At 42.5% G+C, this 18659-nt stretch overlaps 1 pseudogene; it reads left to right on the top strand.

The window, feature by feature from the left end:
* Window positions 1–795: 795 nt before the first annotated feature.
* On the top strand, window positions 796–18019 carry LOC129015128 (complement component 1 Q subcomponent-binding protein, mitochondrial-like; annotated as a pseudogene).
* Window positions 18020–18659: the final 640 nt, after the last annotated feature.

Raw genomic sequence — 18659 nt, 5'->3', positions numbered from 1 at the left:
TGCAATGGTACAATCTCGGCTCACTACCACCTCCGCCTCCCGAACTCAACCAATTCTCCTGCCTCAGCCTCCCAAGTAAATGGGATTACAGGCGTGTGTCACCATGACTGGCTAATTTTTGAATTTTTACTAGAGACGGGGTTTCGCCATGTTGGTCAGGCTTGTCTTAAATGCCTGACATTAGGTGATCCATCTGCCTCAGCCTCTCAAAGTGCTGGGATTACAGGCATGAGCCACCTCGCCCAGTAATAACAGCTGTTTTTTTAATAGAACCCATTATGTACCCTGCCCTGTGCATGATGTTTGAGATTCTCTTTGTGTCCAGCTTTTAAGGTATAAGATGTCCAAGGTCATAGAGTTTGTCAATGGAAGGACAACATTTAAAACCCAGGGTTTTTTTTCTGGTTTCCCTCTGGCACCCTGCGTTGCTCAGCAATTCAACAGGAGTACTGTAACATCCAGTTTACAATGCAACCTTTAGTCTACACAAACACATTTTGGGCAATGGCATATTTGTGTTGACACCGTAAGTCTTTCAGTATTTCCCCTGCTTTATATGTTCTTCTGCAACATAAAGCTGAACCTGGAACTTAATCTTAATCTTGGAGTACCAAGAAAAAAACATAAAACTCTTACAAATCTACTTGCATGTAATCGACTGTTAGAGAAAATCAAAATGTCCACTTATTACACAGATTTTAAAATCCATCTTTATTAGTTCATTTTCATACTGCTATAAAGAACTGCCAGAGACTGGGTAATTTATAAAGAGGTTTAATTGACTCACAGTTCAGCATGGTTGGGAAGCCCTTAGGAAACTTACAATCATGGCAGAAGGCGAAAGGGAATCAAGGCACCTTCTTTACAAGGCAGCAGAAAGGAGAAGTGCTGAACGAAGTGGGGAGAGCCTTTTATAAAACCATCAGATGTCGTGAGAAGTAACTCACTACCACAAGAACAGCATGAGGGAAACTGCCCCCATGGTTCAATTACCTCCACATGTCTCTCCGTTGACATGTGGGGATTATGGGGATTACAGGGATTATAATTCAAGATGAGATTTGGGTGGGGACACAGAGCCAACCATCTCACCATCCATAATATTAAAATCACTAATACTAAATTGTGTTCTTATTACACACTGTGTAAATTGTCAGATTTTGGAATATCTTGTAGATGTTTTCTCAGTTTTTAACCTATGTGCACATTTTGTTGAATACCATCTAGCCAGGTGCTTTGTGCATGGTGTATGTAGCTTAATATCATGTTTTCTTATTTTTAAGAAATAATCTTAAATGCTAAGAGAGGTTAAAAAAGAATAAACACATTTCAAGTTGAATTAGGAAGATGAGTATACCTTTATTTACAAGTGTTACCATGCTTTAATTGAGGCAAATTATGACATGACAAAAAGAACAAAAAAAGTATAAACAGGAAAATTCATCAAAGAACTGACTGTGCATTTGGACTAAATCAAGCTTAGCTGGTGGGAACAGGAGCTAATGACTCTTCAATCTCTACTCAGGCCTCTTTCCTTGATTCTGTTCCATTATTACAGATTGTATACTGCTAGTTATTCTAAGTACATGTGATGCTTGCCATGAATGGATTGAGTTCCTGACAGCAGACATTTAAGAGCACACTACCATCACTCTACTAGAACTGTTTGAAGTGGTAAATTCTCAGTGTTGGCTTTACATAGAAACGGCATTAAAGACTCAATTAGAAGACCACGTCGTCATTTCTAACCCATAAATGTGATTTTTTTTCTAAAGAGGTTCCTCCCCATTATTCCTTTCTCATGGCTTCAAACATCAGTTGTACCATCCCCAATCCTAACCTCTCCCCTGTATGTGAAACTCTTATATCCCACTGACTATGTAGCATCTCTTTCTGAATATCTAACATCTTCTCAGACTTCTGATCTCCCCCACTTTGATCTTGCAAGCATGCTTCACCCACCATATTTCTCTCCAGCAAACAGGTTTGTCCTTTACTTCCTCAGATGAAAATCCTTGAAGTCAACCTTGACTCTTTTCATCCTACAGCTTACCCATCAAAATATCTCGTGAGTTCCACATTCAAGATATGTGCATACAACAGCCATTTATCACCAGCTTTCTCTGCCATTATCTTGTCTGTATTAGAGCAGTAGCTTCCTTGCTGGTCTTTCTATAACATTTCCCCCTTGTCCCTGTTGCCTAGAGTGTATTCTCAACACAGCCAGCATAATCCTTTAAAGACATGAGACAGATCGTACCACTACTTGGTTCCAAATACCTCAAATGATTCCATTTCATCTTGAGTAAAAGCCTAAATCCTTACATTGATTCATAAGACAATACAAGGTCTAGTCCCCAACCCCACACACCTCTGTCTTCTGTCTCCCCTTCATTCACAACGCTGAAGCTATGGCCCTTCATGGGGTACCTTGAATTTGCTAAACATATAATGCCTCAGGGTCTGTGCAGGTTCTGACTTCCGTTTCTGGAATACTCTTCCTCAACTTATCTGCATAGCTGGCCTCTCAGTTTTTCCAGGTCTCTCCTCCAATGTCATGGTAGTAATGAGGTCTTTGTTGGCCACCATATGTAGAATACTAGAATGGCCACTCCTACCCTGGCACTCATTGTCCTTTTCATCTGCTCTATTTTACTTCAGAGCATTTACTAGCATCACATGTACGTTGACTTGTTTGTTCCTGTCTCCCTCCCAAACACACCGGAATATAAAGTCCCTGAGAGCAAGACTTTGTTTTGCTCACTACTGTATTCCCAGAACCTAGAAGAGAGCATGCACATAGCTGGCACTCAATCCATACTTAATGAATGAATAAATGAACCACTGAAGATTGAAGGTCCCCTATCCTTTTGTGACTGCTTGAAAGTATAATTAGCATCCTTGGAACTATTAATAACACTCAAATTATATTAAAACCCAATGAAAGACATAAATGTTTTCTATCAGAAAACAGCACTCAGTAAAGACTCATTCATCGATGTCATGATTCACTCCTCCATACATATACTTTATTAATTGAAAACCCTGGCCGGGCGCAGTGGCTCACACCTGTAATCCCAGCACTTTGGGAGGCCAAGGTGGGTGGATCATGAGGTCAGGAGTTTGAGACCAGCCTGACCAACATGGTGAAACCTCGTCTCTACTAAAAATACAAAAATTAGCCAGGCATGGTGGTGTGTGCCTGTAATTCCAGCTACGCAGGAGGCTGAGACAGGAGAATCGCTTGAACCCAGCAGGCGGAGGTTACAGTGAGCTGAGATCACACCATTGCACTCCAGTCCGGGCGACAGAGTGAGACTCCATCTCAAAAAAAAAGTAAAGAAAAAATTGAAAATCCTGTAAATTCATATTTTGCAAAGTTGCATATATTTTTAAATATATAAATTAAATATACATATTTTAAATTACAGTTATTTCTATAGGTTTTTTATTTTTATATTGTCTCATAGATATCAAGTAGATAAGTTAGGGATGGCTTGAAAAAAATAAAGTTATGAGGACTCTAAATCATTCCTCCTTTAGACCACAAAGCTTGGTAAGAGCCAGCTTTTCACAGCCTAAGTCCCAGCCACTGTAGAAGCCTCTTTTGAGGAATGAGGACTCCAGCAAAAGATGGGCCACCTCTCATTGCTGTTACACACTAGGGTCCCAAAAATAATGTATCTCTAACTGGTCACACAAATTTAATAACCTGTGTCACGTATTTGACAGATTTAATTATATATTTATTTTCATTCTCATTCCCAGAAATAACAGTCTTAATTATGACAATGTCAGTGTTAAAAATCAGCACTTGCTCTTGTGCCTGAAACTGACAAGTTTCATTTCACCCATGACAGCCTACTGTTGTCACATAGAAAATATGATTTGAACTTGGATCATTGATGTGCAAAGCAAATGTCACTGCTTGGAGAGGCCAAGTATATAACATCTAGTTAGGCAGAAATCACTGTAATAATGTCTCGTTTTTATTAGAGTAGTCAGTGTTGTCAAGAAACGATGTTACTGCCCTTCATCTTCACAGGACCCCCGACACTGATACACACATCACTGAACACATCCTTCCCAACAGTATTGTAGCATTTACCCTCAGTTTGACTGAATTGTATGAAAACCATGATTTGCAGGGACTTATTTAAAGTTATATTGTTAGCCAAAATGTAGGTATAATTGAAATACATTTATAAAATTATGTAATAATTCATAGTAGAGTTTGAAAAGTTTGGTGTCAGGTTAAAATCAGTTAGTTTTAGACTGAGTAAAAATAGTAGATATGTAAAGTGTAAAGTGCATGTTGGTGTACACATGCCGGAGTGCATAAGGAAAAATGGTATAGGAATTGGGTATACAGGAGCTTTTAAAAATCAAAAGGAAACAAAACTAAATCCTCACTGTTAGGAAAACTTACAAATAGGAAATGTTCATAACTATACGGAGAGTTTCGGAGACGAAAAATTTGTTTACAAACTCAAAGCCCTTCCATATCTTTTTCAAAACAGGTCAGCCTTTGATTTGCTGGGTGAGGGAGTTCCATTTGTGAAATCCTAAGCCTAAGCAAGACTGGCTGAGTTTTTGGTCAGAGCAAGCATGGGGACACACTGGCACCTCTGCAGGTGATGAAGTGCTCCAGGCCTTGAACTGAACAGAATCAGACTGGGTGTTCCCACTGGGCCTACCAGTTGACCCAGGGTTGCCATGGTGTCCAGGATCCTTAGAACACATTACCTGCTCCCACCCACACCTGGACCTGCCTTCTCTGCAATGAACTGGGAGACAGGAGCTGGTCTCTACACAGTTCAGCCAGGGAGCATCTTGTCTGGCATTCACTGCCAGATCCCAAGGCATCCTCAAAGAGAAAAATGCCAGGTATAAGAAAAGGATACAGGAAAAACTCTCAACTTTTAAAATTTAATTTAAAAATATCAGTTAAAGAGGAAAACAATTCAAAAAGTGCTTTTTAACCAGTTTATTTTAATTCAAAAAAAAAGAAATATATATTAATTTCCAAGCTTTAGCTGTAGAGCTAAAACTCTCACTTTTGAGTCCTGTTCTACAGGCAACAGAGACTTTTTTGGCAAAAAACAACTCTTAATGATCACCTGAAACTTCAAAGTTTTGATTACTATAGAATAAGGCAAGAACTTAATACCCATGAAGGCTATCTTTGTGCATGATCCTTCTACTCCAAAAACAAAAAACAAAAAACAAAACAAAACAAAACAAAAACCCACACTATTTACAGTCATCTTGCTTACAGCTAATTTGGCTGTGATTTTCATTTTTTGCTATTATTCTATAGTGACACTAACTCTTTTAAAATATTTTCATTCATTTTTAGAATATTTCATTTTACCACATAACTATAATGACAAGTGGCAGTGCCATAAATAGGTTTGGCATAAAAACAGATGGCTCAGGATGAATGCACAGCACACCTGTTGGGAAACTCAACCTTGCAAGATAAGATACCAGGAGAGAAGCCCCAGTGGTGAGTGCCCATCCCACCAGGTGCCTCAGGCAGGGGCACAAGCCACCTGAGCCTGCAAGGTGATTAAGTGGAGCTTGTGTTTTTAAAAAAATCTTCCACTACTCTATATTTACCTATTCTAAGTGATTTATAATTTAGCCCAAACTTGGTCATTGGGAAACTAGCCATGGCTATAGCAGGCAAGAAAGGTAGAGTCTAATAGCAAGAAATAAGTCTTCCAACATTTTCAGACTGACCCAGAGACTAGCTGATGAAGACTCACCAGACTTCATCTCTGGAGGGAACATAACAGGCACGATCTTAATCCCTGTGATGCCAGGAATGAGCAGAAGGACTGGAGCCCCTAGAGACTTCCTGTCTCTCCCAGCCCAGAACCCCTTTCCCTGAAAGGGTTGGTGAAATCATTTTATTCTACACAAATGGATATCTCTCTGGGGGAAATGACATGAGACATGCTTCAACTAATGTCCAGTGCCCCTGCCACACACAGATGCTACCAGAAGGTAATGGGTGTGTGCAGTGGACTCAGTGGGGGAAAACCTCTTTAGGAAGGGCCGTGTCTACAACTCAAGTGAGAGTGTGTCCTACCAGAGCTATTCAAAGGCCACTGCTAGAAAGGTATAGGGCACCCAGGTAAACAAGAAGGAAAGGAGAAAAGCAAACATGAGTTCACTCAACACAGAACATACTCTCTCAGAAGCATGGGGCACAAAGTTATACCACTACTTTCCTAGAAATGCTTTCTAGCACGCTGGTATTCATTTTATAAATGACACATGCTTTTTCTCTTTTTTTCTCTCAGTACATCACTTATACACAGCATTTCTTATCTCTGTGAGAGTAAAAAGATGCTCTTTGATGGAGAGAAATCTGCATTTGAGCCACTGATTATGCAATAGTGCATAACCACTCTCCTAATCCCAAAAATAACGTGCTCAAATGAGAGCACAAGATGCGAGAGTGGGCTTCTTATGAAGCCCTTTCCTCTCCTTTCTTCCTTACTGGTGCAGCTGTCTTTCTATTACAAAAGCTTTAAGCAACAGAGACTCACTTTGCAAGCCAACCAGTAACTGTTAGGACATGGGAATGTGGCCCAATCACGGCCAGTGAGACATACAGGAAAGTGTCTGCCAGGGCATTTTTGGGATAAACTCTTCTTCTGGATAAATCTTCACTCCACTGTTGCTGCAATGGACACTGTCATTGGTAATCCAGCATCAAAGCTCTCAGGCACCAGGTGTAAGCTAAGAAAATCCTTACAAAATTGGCCCAGAATCTTGACATTGTTGAGCCATTAAAACAACACTGGACTCCTTGATATTGAAAAAAACAAACTTCTATTATCTTGGACACTGCAGGTCAAATATTATGTTACTTGCAGCAAGAAAATCCTAATTCCATAAGCAAACATAAAGAAGAAATGGAGCACAAATGCTTTCCTAAAACTTAGATTTCTAGGAACTGCAGACTTTCAGAAAATATCTATACACTTAGCAATATAGGTCTACACATGGAAGTACAGAAGCCATATAACACATCTCACACCATTTTCCCCAAGAAAATGTTTGGAGCAATTGTAATATGTAGAATTGATCCTGAAAATGCAATTTATAAGGAAATATTAAAATACGGTCTCGCTCTTTTCACTGGCTACAGTGAAGGGGCATAATCTTGGCTCACTGTAGACTCAGCCTCCCTGGCTCAAGTGATTCTCCCAGCTCAGCCTCCTGAGCAGCTGGAACTATAGGCAAGGACCATCACACCTGAATAATTTTTCTATTTTCAGTAGAGATGGGGTTTCGCCATGTTGCCCAGGCTGGTCTCAAACTCCTAGGCTCAAGCGATCCGTCAGCCTCAGCCTCAAAAGTGCTGGAATTATAGGCGTGAGCCACTATGCCTGGCCAAATCATTTTAATATACTGTACTGCTTAATGAAATCTAAATGTTCAAAAGTCCAGCCTAAACATTTATAAAAATGTTGCAGCTGCCCTGTAACGCTAATAAGGTAAATCATATTCACTGCAGATTTGATTAATGCCCGGCAGATGAGGGTTGTAATCCCGCAGGTGTCCATCTGTTTTCCTGACTTTCCTTAGTGGCCTCTCTCTCATCATCTCTCAGAGCAGCCGGTCTTGGCGTTTCACAGAAAGTCATTCAATCTCTCTCTCAAACGCTTTCAAAATAGTCATTAAGGAACAAAAACTTTCACAAAGTGATCCAACTCATCTTTCAATGTTTTCCTTGAAGAAGACAAAAATGCCACCTTCGGTCATGGTAGCTCACACCTATAATCCCAGCATTTTGAGAGGCCAAGGGTGAAGGATTACTTGAGGCCAGGAGTTCAAGACCAGGCTGGGCAATGTAGAGGGACCATCTTTGTATTATAATATTATTAAATTTTTAAAATGCCACTAGTTCACATATTTAGACACCTTTGTCACTATTGCTCAGTTGAAAGGCCTGTCTTGGTTTAGCTGAATTCCACAGGATGCCCTTTTATTTGGCAAAGTGGGAAATACTTGGATCTGGTAGCTCATTCATCTAACTACTAAAATAATACCATTCACACCACACTTGGATTGTTAACTTTTCAAAAAAATCCATTTAACACTAAAGTTGAAAGTCATTTAAACTGTTTCACATTAAGAAAGCAGGTCAAGGCTGGGCGCGGTGGCTCATGCCTATAATCCCAGCAATTTGGGAGACCGAGGTGGGTGGATCACCTGAGGTCAGGAGTTCGAGACCAGCCTGGCCAACATGGTGAAACCCTGTCTCTGCTAAAAATACAAAAATTAGCCAGTTTTGGTGACACACACCTGCAGTCTCAGCTACTCAAAAGGCTGAGGCAGGAGAATTGCTTGAACCTGGGAGCAAAGGTTGCAGTGAGCCGAGATCGCGCCACTACACTCCAGCCTGGGGGCGCGGGGGAGAAGAGAGACACAGAGAGAGAGAGAGGAAGGAAAGAGGGAAAGAGGGAGGGAGGGTGGGAGAGAAGAAATGAAGAAAGGGAGGGAAGGAAGGAAGGAAGGAAGGAAGGAAGGTAGGTAGGTCACAATCCTGTTGTGTTGTACGTGTTCATGTTCCAGCTTTTTGCCACAAAACAAAAACACCCTTTGTGTATCACAAACTATTCCCTGACCATTTCACAATCTTTGTTGCATGCATTAAGGATCTTTGGGTGATGAAAGAAAAAGGTGTGTTTTGTTTTATTATTATGACCTTCAAAAGAGTAGCAAGTTATTCTGCTGTACTTCCAAAAACTGTAGCTGGGAAGAACAATATAGCAGATCAGAAGCTGAGAATTATTTTCAAGGACTCAGAAAACAAATGTATGGTATGTACTACACGTTGTCTGTTAAAATAGCCAACTATGGTGAAATCCCTTTGTGGGGAAAAGTAGGAATTTTTACAAATGCAAACATAATGCTGCTTCTCTGGGTATAACCACAGTAACAAGAACACAGAAAAATATGTCAGAACCAGAGGAAAGATGGGGTTATACACTCTGAGAATGAAAGCCTCCTATGGATTCTCACTCTGAGAGTGCCTACAAATAAGAAGCTGAGTTTCATCGATAGCAGCATGAAATGCAGAGTGGGAAAAGCAAGAAGAAAGTTCTAGTAGTGGCCCAAGCTCAGTGGCCTGCACCTGTAGCCCTAGAACTTTGGGACGCTGAGGCAGGTGGATTTCCTGAGTTCAGGAGTTCGAGACAAGCCTGGGCAATATGATGAAACCCCGTCCTACCAAAAAAAAAAAAAAAAAAAAAAAAAAGAGAGTGAGAGAGAAGAAAAAAGAAAAGAAAGAAGAAGAAGAAAAAAGAAAGTTCTAGTAGCCACAGAAGTCAGTTGCTTTGACCATGGGTTATAATGTCAGAATTTCAGGAGTAACAGAAACAGCGGGAAAGCAGGCAGACAGATAGCAGAGATGTTTGCTGGAACCCTCAAGCCCTAAGAAAGAGTCTTGAGTATGTTAACATCACTTTTGAACACTTTAGCGACCACAGCTCTCAGTCTGTGAGGAAAAGCCCTGCTGGCCATTGAGACTGGTGTGACAGACTGGCCTGCTGTAGGAAACGTGGAAGGGCTAAATTGGAAAAGCCTAGGTAGGGTTGGCCAATATTTTGGCTTTCCTGGGCCACATTGGAAGAATTGTCTTGGTCCACAAATAAAATACACTAACACTAATGATAGCTGATGAGCTTTAAAAAAATGCAAAAATATCTCCTGATGTTTAAGAAAGTTTACACATTTGTATTGGGCTGCACTTAAAGCTGTTCTGGGTCACATGCGGCCTGCCAGCCAAAGGTTGTACTAGCTTGGCCTAGGGTTTCTTGATGAGATGAAAGCTGTGATGGAGCATTCAAGCCCAAAGCATTGCTTTTTCACAAGAGTTTTGGAGAGTAACCAATTCACATTTTCTGGGTGGTTGTTCAGGTATCACAAGAAAAGAGCCCCTGAGAAAGCTCCAGCTTCTGGGACAACAGCACAAGTCACGCCTTCAACCTCCAGTCCTCTGCAATGTACAAGGAGAAAACAATCATGCTTCCTGTGGCCACCATGACACCTTTATCACAGCCCATGGGTCACAGAGTGACTCGGGCCCTGTCTGGCTCTTTCTTATAATGTGCATTTTCACAGCACATGGGGCAGTTGCCAGTGACGCTTGCTACTTCCCTAGGGAGCACTGATGCATTTCTAACACCAGGATGAAAACCAATACCAGACCATGGAGAGAAGCGACTTCTCAAATGCTGCTGCCTTGCACATGTTGTGGCTGAATCTAATGTTTTTTTAAGAGACAGAGTCCTGCTCTGTCACCCAGGCTGGAGTGCAGTGGCGCAACCTTGTCTCACTGCAGCATTAACCTCCTGGGCTCAAGCACTAATTCTCCCACTTCAGCCTCCTAAGTAGCTGGGACCACAGGCAAGTGTCACCACACCTGGCTAATTTTTAAAACAAATTATTTGTTGAGATGGAGTCTTGCTAACATAGCAAGGCTTGAACTCCCAGCCTCAAGTGATCCACCCACCTTGGTCTCCCAAATCATCAGGATTACAGTCATGAGTCATGGCACCCAGCCATAGTCTAAATCCATAACTCACTGTCTTAGTTGTGACCTCATGACGCCTCAGATTTGCCAAGTCAGAGTTTGCGTGGCCGTCTGGTTTAATGATGATTAAACTGCTGTTGAAGATGCTGCATAGCAGTTCTTAAATTATCATGATGAGACATTAGCAATTGAGGCTTTCAAAGAGTTGTCCCAAATAAGCATAAGACAGCAGAGCCTCTCACCAAAAAGATTCCCCCAGACTCATTTAAATACAGAAGATGGTCAGGTGCAGTGGCTCATGCCTGCAATCTTAGCATTTTGGGAGGTGAAAGTGGGAAAATTGAGCCCAAGCGTTCAAGACCAGCCTGGGCAAAGTAGTGAGACTCCATCTCTATAAAATATTTAAAAATTGGCCAGGCAAGGTGGTGCATGCTTGCAGTCCCAGCTACTCAGGAGGCTGAGGTGGGAGGATCCTTTAAGCCTGGGAGATGGAGGCTGCAGGGAGATGGAGGCTGCAGTGAGCTGTGATTGTGCCCTGGTGCTCCTGCCTGGGTGACAGAGCAGAAGTGCCAGCCTAATGTCAGTGCTTAAAGGACAGGGCCAACTCAGGTATTTCTACATCACCATGAAAAGCTCACGGGGGTGGTGGGAGGAAGTAGATACTGAAGTCATCTTTTTCTGAAGTAGTCACCTCTTTGTTCCAGAAAAGGTTAAAATAAGGCATCCCTCTCCTGGTGTCTTCTCCCCCAAACTCCTCCACAGCTTTTTTAAGATTCCAGAGCAAAAATAATGGCAGAGTTGGCACGGTCACAAATAACTGATGGTCACAAATGCATGATTATCAACATAAGATCATTTATATTTTAAAGTGTGGTGTACCAAAATAAGTAAAACATGCATACACAGGTGAACAGAGGTTGCCGTAGAGATGGCCAGCCATATTGCACTCAGTTTTATTGTTTGTCATTGCTTGGAAGCACATTCACTGTAATTCTCATCTTCCCAGAATACTAAAACACGCATGCACACACACAGGCTAGACAACAGTCGAGTGTCATGTTCCTATAACATTTAGGTTATGCTCTTATTTCATTTGTGCTCTTGGAACCATGAAAACTCAGAGCTGCAGGATCTCTCTGTTCAGAGTATTATTCAACCTATTACTTTTATAGCTGTAGAGAATGAGGTCAAGGCCAGAATGGAGGCTAGGAGGAGGGTTCTGACCAGAACCCGAGTGTGCCCCTTTTCCTGAGGGTAAGATGGTATGAAAAAGACACCAAGCTGCAGGGTGTGGTGGCTCATGCCTGTAATCCCAGCACTTTGGGAGTCTGAGGCAGGCGGATCACCTGAGGTCAGGAGTTCAAGACCAGCCTAGCCAACATGGTGAAACCCTGTCTCTACTGAAAATACAAAATTAGCCAGGTGTGGTGGCGCATGCCTGTAATCCCAGCTACTCAGTAGGCTGAGGCAGGAGAATTGCTTGAACACAGGAGGCAGAGGTTCCAGTGAACCAAGATCACAACATTGCACTCCAGCCTGGGAAGCAAGAGCGAAACTCCGTCTAAAAAAAAAAAAAAAAAGAAAAAAAGAAAAGAAAAAGATACCTGGGAAATGCAACCTTCAGACCAAGAAAGGACTCTGCGACATTTGAGAATGATATCTATCACACATAAAGCACCATTTTTAGGACATTACAGAGCTCTGGGATGTGAATTTTTCCTTTATCTCTAATTTGTTCATCTAAATGCTTTAAGAGTGCAAGTATTTTTTGAAGCTATACTTACAGTGAGATTATTGACAGCTGTAGTTTTTAAAATTGTGCTTCCAAAATACACACATAACTCCTAATTTCTTGAGAATACTCATAAAATTCTAACTTAAAAAACAGAAAAACCAGACACACTTTCCACAAATCCTACTCAAGAGACTGTTGGAGGAAAAGTGGGGGCAGAGAGCAGAACAAATGTTAGAAGAGTGAAAAAATAAGAAACATCACAGCATTCCAATAAGAAATTAAAGACGTCTCTTCTTTCCTCAAAAAGCTCTCTGGAGCATGGTGCAGTGGCTCACACCTGCAATCCCAGCACTTTGGGAGGCTGAGGCAGGAAGATCACTTGAGCCCAGGAATTTGAGAACAGCCTGGGCAACATAGCAAGACCCCCATCTCTACAAAAAATGCAAACATTAGCTGGGCGTGGTAGCTCACGCCTGTAATCCCAGCACTTTGGGAGGCTGAGGTAGGAGGATTTCATGAGCCCAGGAGTTCAAGACCAGCCAGGGCAACAGGGGAGGTCTTGTCTCTATAAAAATAAAAAATTAGCCAGGTTTGGTGGCATGTGTCTGTAGTCCTAGGTACTCGGGAGGCCGAGGTGTGAAAACTGCTTAAGCCCAGCAGGTCAACGCTGCAGTGAGCAATGATCATGCCTGGGTAACAGAGCGAGAGACCCTGTCTCAAAAGAAAAAAAAGAAAAAAGCTCTGTGGAGAACACAGTAGCTGTGGATTCAGTGCACTCTTCTTGCATGCTCAGATCCCTTTGCTGCAATTAGGGCTTCAGACGTAGTCAACGGCAAGTAACACATGCACTGAATACATTTCCTTATTATCTATTTAATAAAGTCAATCCCATCAAAGTAGCCTACTTGCTGGGGTCTGATGCTACTGAGCAGTTCCCTAGCCTATTATCCCCAAGTTTCTGTTGCAGCTTTCTGCTGAGTTTTAACATCGGAAGAGATACAGCTTTGGAATATGATTATTACAAATTCTTCATTCTCCAAATGCATAAAATAATCTTTTTTAGCTTCTTTTCTTGTCAATAAAGTGATTCACCTAAACACTGGCTATTTCCACAATAGCATAATCTGAGGCTTTTGGTGTTTCTATGTGCTGTAAAAATGGGGAGGCAGCCCTTGGCTTTGGTGGTTGTGGAAGATAGAAATAGAGTAATGGAAGAAGTACACTGTACCAGTCAATGCAGGCGATGTCCCCTGTCTTCTTCAGCAACAGAATAGCAACCTCCAGTTTTTCGATTCTGGATGAAGACTGGCCAGGCGTGGTGGCTCATGCCGGTAATCCTAGCACTTTGGGAGGCTGAGGTGGGTGGATCACGAGGTCAGGAGGTCTAGACTAGCCTGGCCAACATAACGAGACCCTGTCTCTACTAAAAATACAAAAATTAGCCAAGTGTGGTGGTGGTCACCTGTAACCCCAGCTACTCGGGAGGCTGAGGCAGAAGAATTGCTTGAACCTGGGGTACAGAGGTTGCAGTGAGCTGAGATTGTGCCACTGTAGCCTGGGTGAAAGAGCAAAAGACCATCTCAAAAAAAAAAAAAAAAAAGACGAAGAATTACCACAAATAGCTGAAATCTGAAAAAAAAAAAATCATAAAGTCAGTTAGCTTTGTTAAACTGGTTGCTTTCAAACCTCATGCCAGAACCACTAATAAAGTAGCAAACCCAGCAAATTTGCAATATCTGCTGCCTTGCCCATCCTGTGATAGACAGCCCTTCACAAACTAAAATGTCATTAATCCCGCCATGGCAGGGTAGAAAGAGGTAAAGCAAAGGAATGAGATGATCCAGAGCAGGGGTCGCCCTCCCCCATCCCCACTCTGCAGACTGGTACTGGTTCACGGCCTGTTAGGAACCTGGCAACACAGCAGGAGGTGAGCATTGGGTAAGCCAGCATTACCGCCTGAACTCTGCCTCCTGTCAGATCGGTGGCAGCGTTAGATTCTCATAGGAGCACCAACTCTATTGTGAACTGTGAAGGTTCTCCTTAGGAGAATCTAATGCCTGATGCTCTGTCACTGTCTCCCATCACCCCCAGATAGGACTGTCTAGTTGCAGGAAAACAAGCTCAGGGCTCCCACTGATTTTGCTTTATGCTGAGTTGTATAATTATTTCATTATATATTACAATGTATTAATAATAATGAAAATAAAGCACACAATAAATGTAATGTGCTTGAATCATCCTGAAACCATCCTCCCCAGCCCCTGTCCATGGAAAAATTATCTTTCATAAAACCCGTCCCTGGTGCCAAAAAGGTTGGGGACTGCTAATCTAGAATAATTACCTGATTTTTAGAGTTTACCCTACCCACATAATTCACTCCTTTGTATGATAGCAATACATTTCCTTTCTTCACAATTTTTAATTTATTTTTATTTTTTGAGACAGGGTCTTAGTCACCCAGGATGGAGTGCAGTGGCACCATCTCAGCTTATGGCAGCCTAGAACCTACTGGGATCAAGCAATCCTCCTGGCTCAGCCTCCCAAGTAGCTGGGACCACAGATGGATGCCACCACGCCTAGCTAAATTTCTTTTTTTTTTTTTTTTTTGGTAGAGATGAGGTCTTGCTATGTTGCCTAGGCTGATCTCCAACTCATGGGCTCAAGTGATCCACCTGCTCAACCCAAAGTCCTGGGATTCCAGGCGTGAGCCACCAGGCCTGGCTCACATTTTCTACTTTTTTTTTTAAAGGTTACATATAATCATATTCATTAGAACTGAAAAGTGAAATGTAGTTTTCTTTTATGTAAACAGATAAAATTGTTTTTAGGCACATGTTATAAGAAAGGGTGTGGCTCTGGAGAGAAGATCTAGCTAAAGGTACCCCTACTTCCTACATGAACTTGGGCAAGATGCCCAGCCTCCTGAGCAGCTGCTCTATCATCTGTAACATGAGAGTGATCAATACCACTTCCCAGAGCGTTATCACAGAGGACAAATGAGAATCTACCTGAAAGCCCTTTGTAATTTCTGAAGTCCCATATATATTATTGCTTTTATGAGTTTAGAGCAGTGCACAGTTTTTAATAATTATTAAAGCATTTTTGTGACTTATGCTTGTAATCTCAGCACTTTGGGAGACCAAGGTGGGAGGATGGCTTAAGCCCAAGAGTTCCAGACCAGCCAGGGCAACATGGTTAGACCCTGTCTCTAACAAAAATCCAAAAATTAGCCAGGCATGGTGGTGGATGCCTGTACTCCCAGCTGCTCAGGAGGCTGAGATGGATGGGTCACCTGATCCTGGGAGACTGAAGCTGCAGTGAGCCGTGCTCATGCCACTGCACTGCAATCTGGACCACAGAGTGAGACCCTGTTACCAAAAAAAAAAAGTCAAAGTCAAAGGGAAGAGGAGGGAACAGAAAGGAAGGGAAGGGAAGGGAGGGGAGGGGAGGGGAGGGGAAGGGAGGGGAGGGGAGGGGAGGGGAAGGGAGGGAAGGGAAGGGAAGGGAAGGGAAGGGAAGGGAAGGGAAGGGAAGGGAAGGGAAAGGAAGGGGAAAAATGAGCTTAAAGCTAGAGAGAGGGGCAGGAAAGGTAGTAGTGTTACCAAAAGGACAAAAAATTCGCTGGTTTCAGAACAATTTCCTTTTGGAAAGAGAACAACCCTCTCTGCCTCTGCCCCATTACCAGCTGGGCACAGAGAAGCCTACTGCCTGGGAAAGAGAGAAGCAGAAAATAACTTCAGCCAGGTTAGTGCTATAGAAAACCAACACCAAAATGTTGTCAGGTTCTAGGGTAAAAGGAAGCAAGATTCTAGAGCTGTTCAGGAGTTAGGACGTAGATTTTCTATGGCAACGGGAGAAAAACTGGACGGTCCCCAGAAACCCTGGTTTCAAACATTGTTCATTTTTAACAATACCAAAAAGCTATATTTACATTTAAGTTTCTTCTATGGTGTTGTTACATATTGTTTTACCATTTTATAGGGTAGCTAACACAGGCAGTGATCAGATCAGCGGGGTGGCTGGTGAAACTTTAACTGAAGATCCAGAAATAGTGAGGGGTTCACGCCATTTCTGTAAAGGTCACCTATGTACTACTCATTTTCCCTGCTTTTCTATTCCCCCTTCTTGTTTTCATCTGCCGTCATCTCTTTTTAATTTCTGTATTTCTCTCTCCCCTATCTCCTTATTACACTGAAAGAATGTGCAATTTTTAAAAGGTGCAACAAGAAAAAGTTTAAAAACGTATAAATACGCATGTTGAGATCCATTTTTGTCCAGTTAAGGAAACTTTTTTTTTTTTTTTGAATTGGAGTCTCCCTCTGTCACCCAGGCTGGAGTGCAGTGGCGTGATCTCAGCTCACTGCAAGCTCCGCCTCCCGGGTTCACGCCATTCTCCTGCTTCAGCCTCCCGAGTAGCTGGGACTACAGGCACCCGCCACCACGCCCGGCTAATTTTTTGTATTTTTAGTAGAGACGGGGTTTCACCGTGTTAGCCAGGATGATCTCGATCTCCTGACCTCGTGATCCACCCGCCTGGGATTACAGGCGTGAGCCACCGCGCCCGGCCCAGTTAAGGAAACTTTTTAAATGATGAGGTCTGTGTTAGCACACACGCAAACAAACAAACAAACTATAAGCATTTCACAGGATGGATTATCTATTTTTGGATTTAAAGAATTATGCAAATGCAGCAGGGTTAAAAGTAATAAATGTATGCATGTGGAGTTTTTACAATCCGTGTTCCTGTCGCTTACTACCTAGGATTAGAAATTTAACAAGGCGGCTTAGGCCCGGGTCGTCCTTTGGCTCTGCAAGTGTTTGCAGGCCCCTCAGCGACGCCGCCTGTGCCGCACTGCGTGTCCGGCGTGCTGCGCTCAGCCGTGGCCTGCCTCCGCGCTGCCGTGCCTAACTACCCTTTCCAGCAGTTCTTGCAGCAGCGCCTGGGCCACGGGCCTGGAACTTCTGGCTGCTCAGAGCGTGCGCAGGGTCTGCAGGGCGGTGCAGTCTCCTGCGGCCTCGCGGCTGTGGCTGCAGCGTGGCTGCGCACAAAAGGAGACAAAGCTTTTGTTGATTTCCTGAGTGATGAAATTAAGAAGGAAAGGCAAATCCAGGAGCATAAGACCCTCCCTAAGATGTCTGGAGGCTGGGAGCTGGAATTGAATGGGACAGAAGCTAAATTAGTGTGGAAAGTTGCCGGGGAAAAGATTACTGTCACTTTCATTAACACAGCATTCCATCAACATTTGACGGTGAGAAGGAACTCTCACAAGGGCAGAAGGTTGAAGAACAGGAGCTTCAACTGACATCAACTCCCAATTTTGTGGTTGAAGTCATAGAGAATGATGGCAAGAAGGCCCTTGTGTTGGACTGTCCTTATCCAGAGGATGAGGTTGGACAAGAAGAGAAGGCTGAGAGTGACATTTTCTCTCTCAGAGAAGTTAGCTTTCAGTCCACTGGCGAGTCTGAATGGGAGGACGCTAATAATACACAACACAGATTCCCTGGACTGAGCCTTATATGACCATCTGGTGGATTTCCTTGTGGACCAAGGGGTGGACAACACTTTTGCAGATGAGTTAGTGGAGCTCAGCACAGCCCTGGAGCAACAGGAGTACATTACTTTTCTTGAAGACCTCAAAAGTTTTGTCAAGAGCCAGGAAAGCAGACAAACACTGAAAACTGTAGTATTATGGCAGGTGTTAGCCAGTGAAGGAATCCTACTCTGAAGCCAGACACATGTGCTTTGAAATGATTATCCTAATATCATGGAGAAAAAATAGCAAATTTAAATAATTTCTTTTGCACTGTCGTTTATTATCATTTGTTTTTTTTCTGTAAAAATCCATTATTTCTAGATTTTTGTAAAACATAATAAAAAATAAAATTGGTTTATCTCTTCCAAAAAAAAAAAATCAAGGCAAAAAGTTTGAATAATTACTGAGCCAAGTAAGCTTCTATCTTAAGAAATGAGAAACAGTAAAGTACATGTGTAAAAGCACTTCTGCTTGTGGCCAAGGTGGAGCAACAAGGACAAGACTTACCTCCTGCTTGAAACAATAGAGCCAGGCAAAATACATGCAATGACAGTTTTCAAAACAATGAACATCAGAAAATGAAGGGCAGTGGATACAAATGAGGTGAGCCTGTTAGCAGTGGCCACTCCGTCCAGGTCTGCAGCAACCTTAATTCTTGCCTCCTCAGAATAAAGAATTTGACCGAAGGGCATAAGGCAGAGAAAAAAACCGAGACAAGTTTTAGATTAGGAGTGAAAGGAAGTAAAGTACACTTGGAAGAAAGCCAGGTGGCAACTTGAGAGATCAAGTGCACCATTCAGCCTTTGACTTGGGGTTTTATACATTGGCATGC

The sequence above is a fragment of the Pongo pygmaeus genome, chromosome 18 (assembly GCF_028885625.2).
Source record: "Pongo pygmaeus isolate AG05252 chromosome 18, NHGRI_mPonPyg2-v2.0_pri, whole genome shotgun sequence".
Classification (NCBI taxonomy): domain Eukaryota; kingdom Metazoa; phylum Chordata; class Mammalia; order Primates; family Hominidae; genus Pongo; species Pongo pygmaeus.
This window is presented reverse-complemented; position numbering and strand designations above follow the sequence as displayed.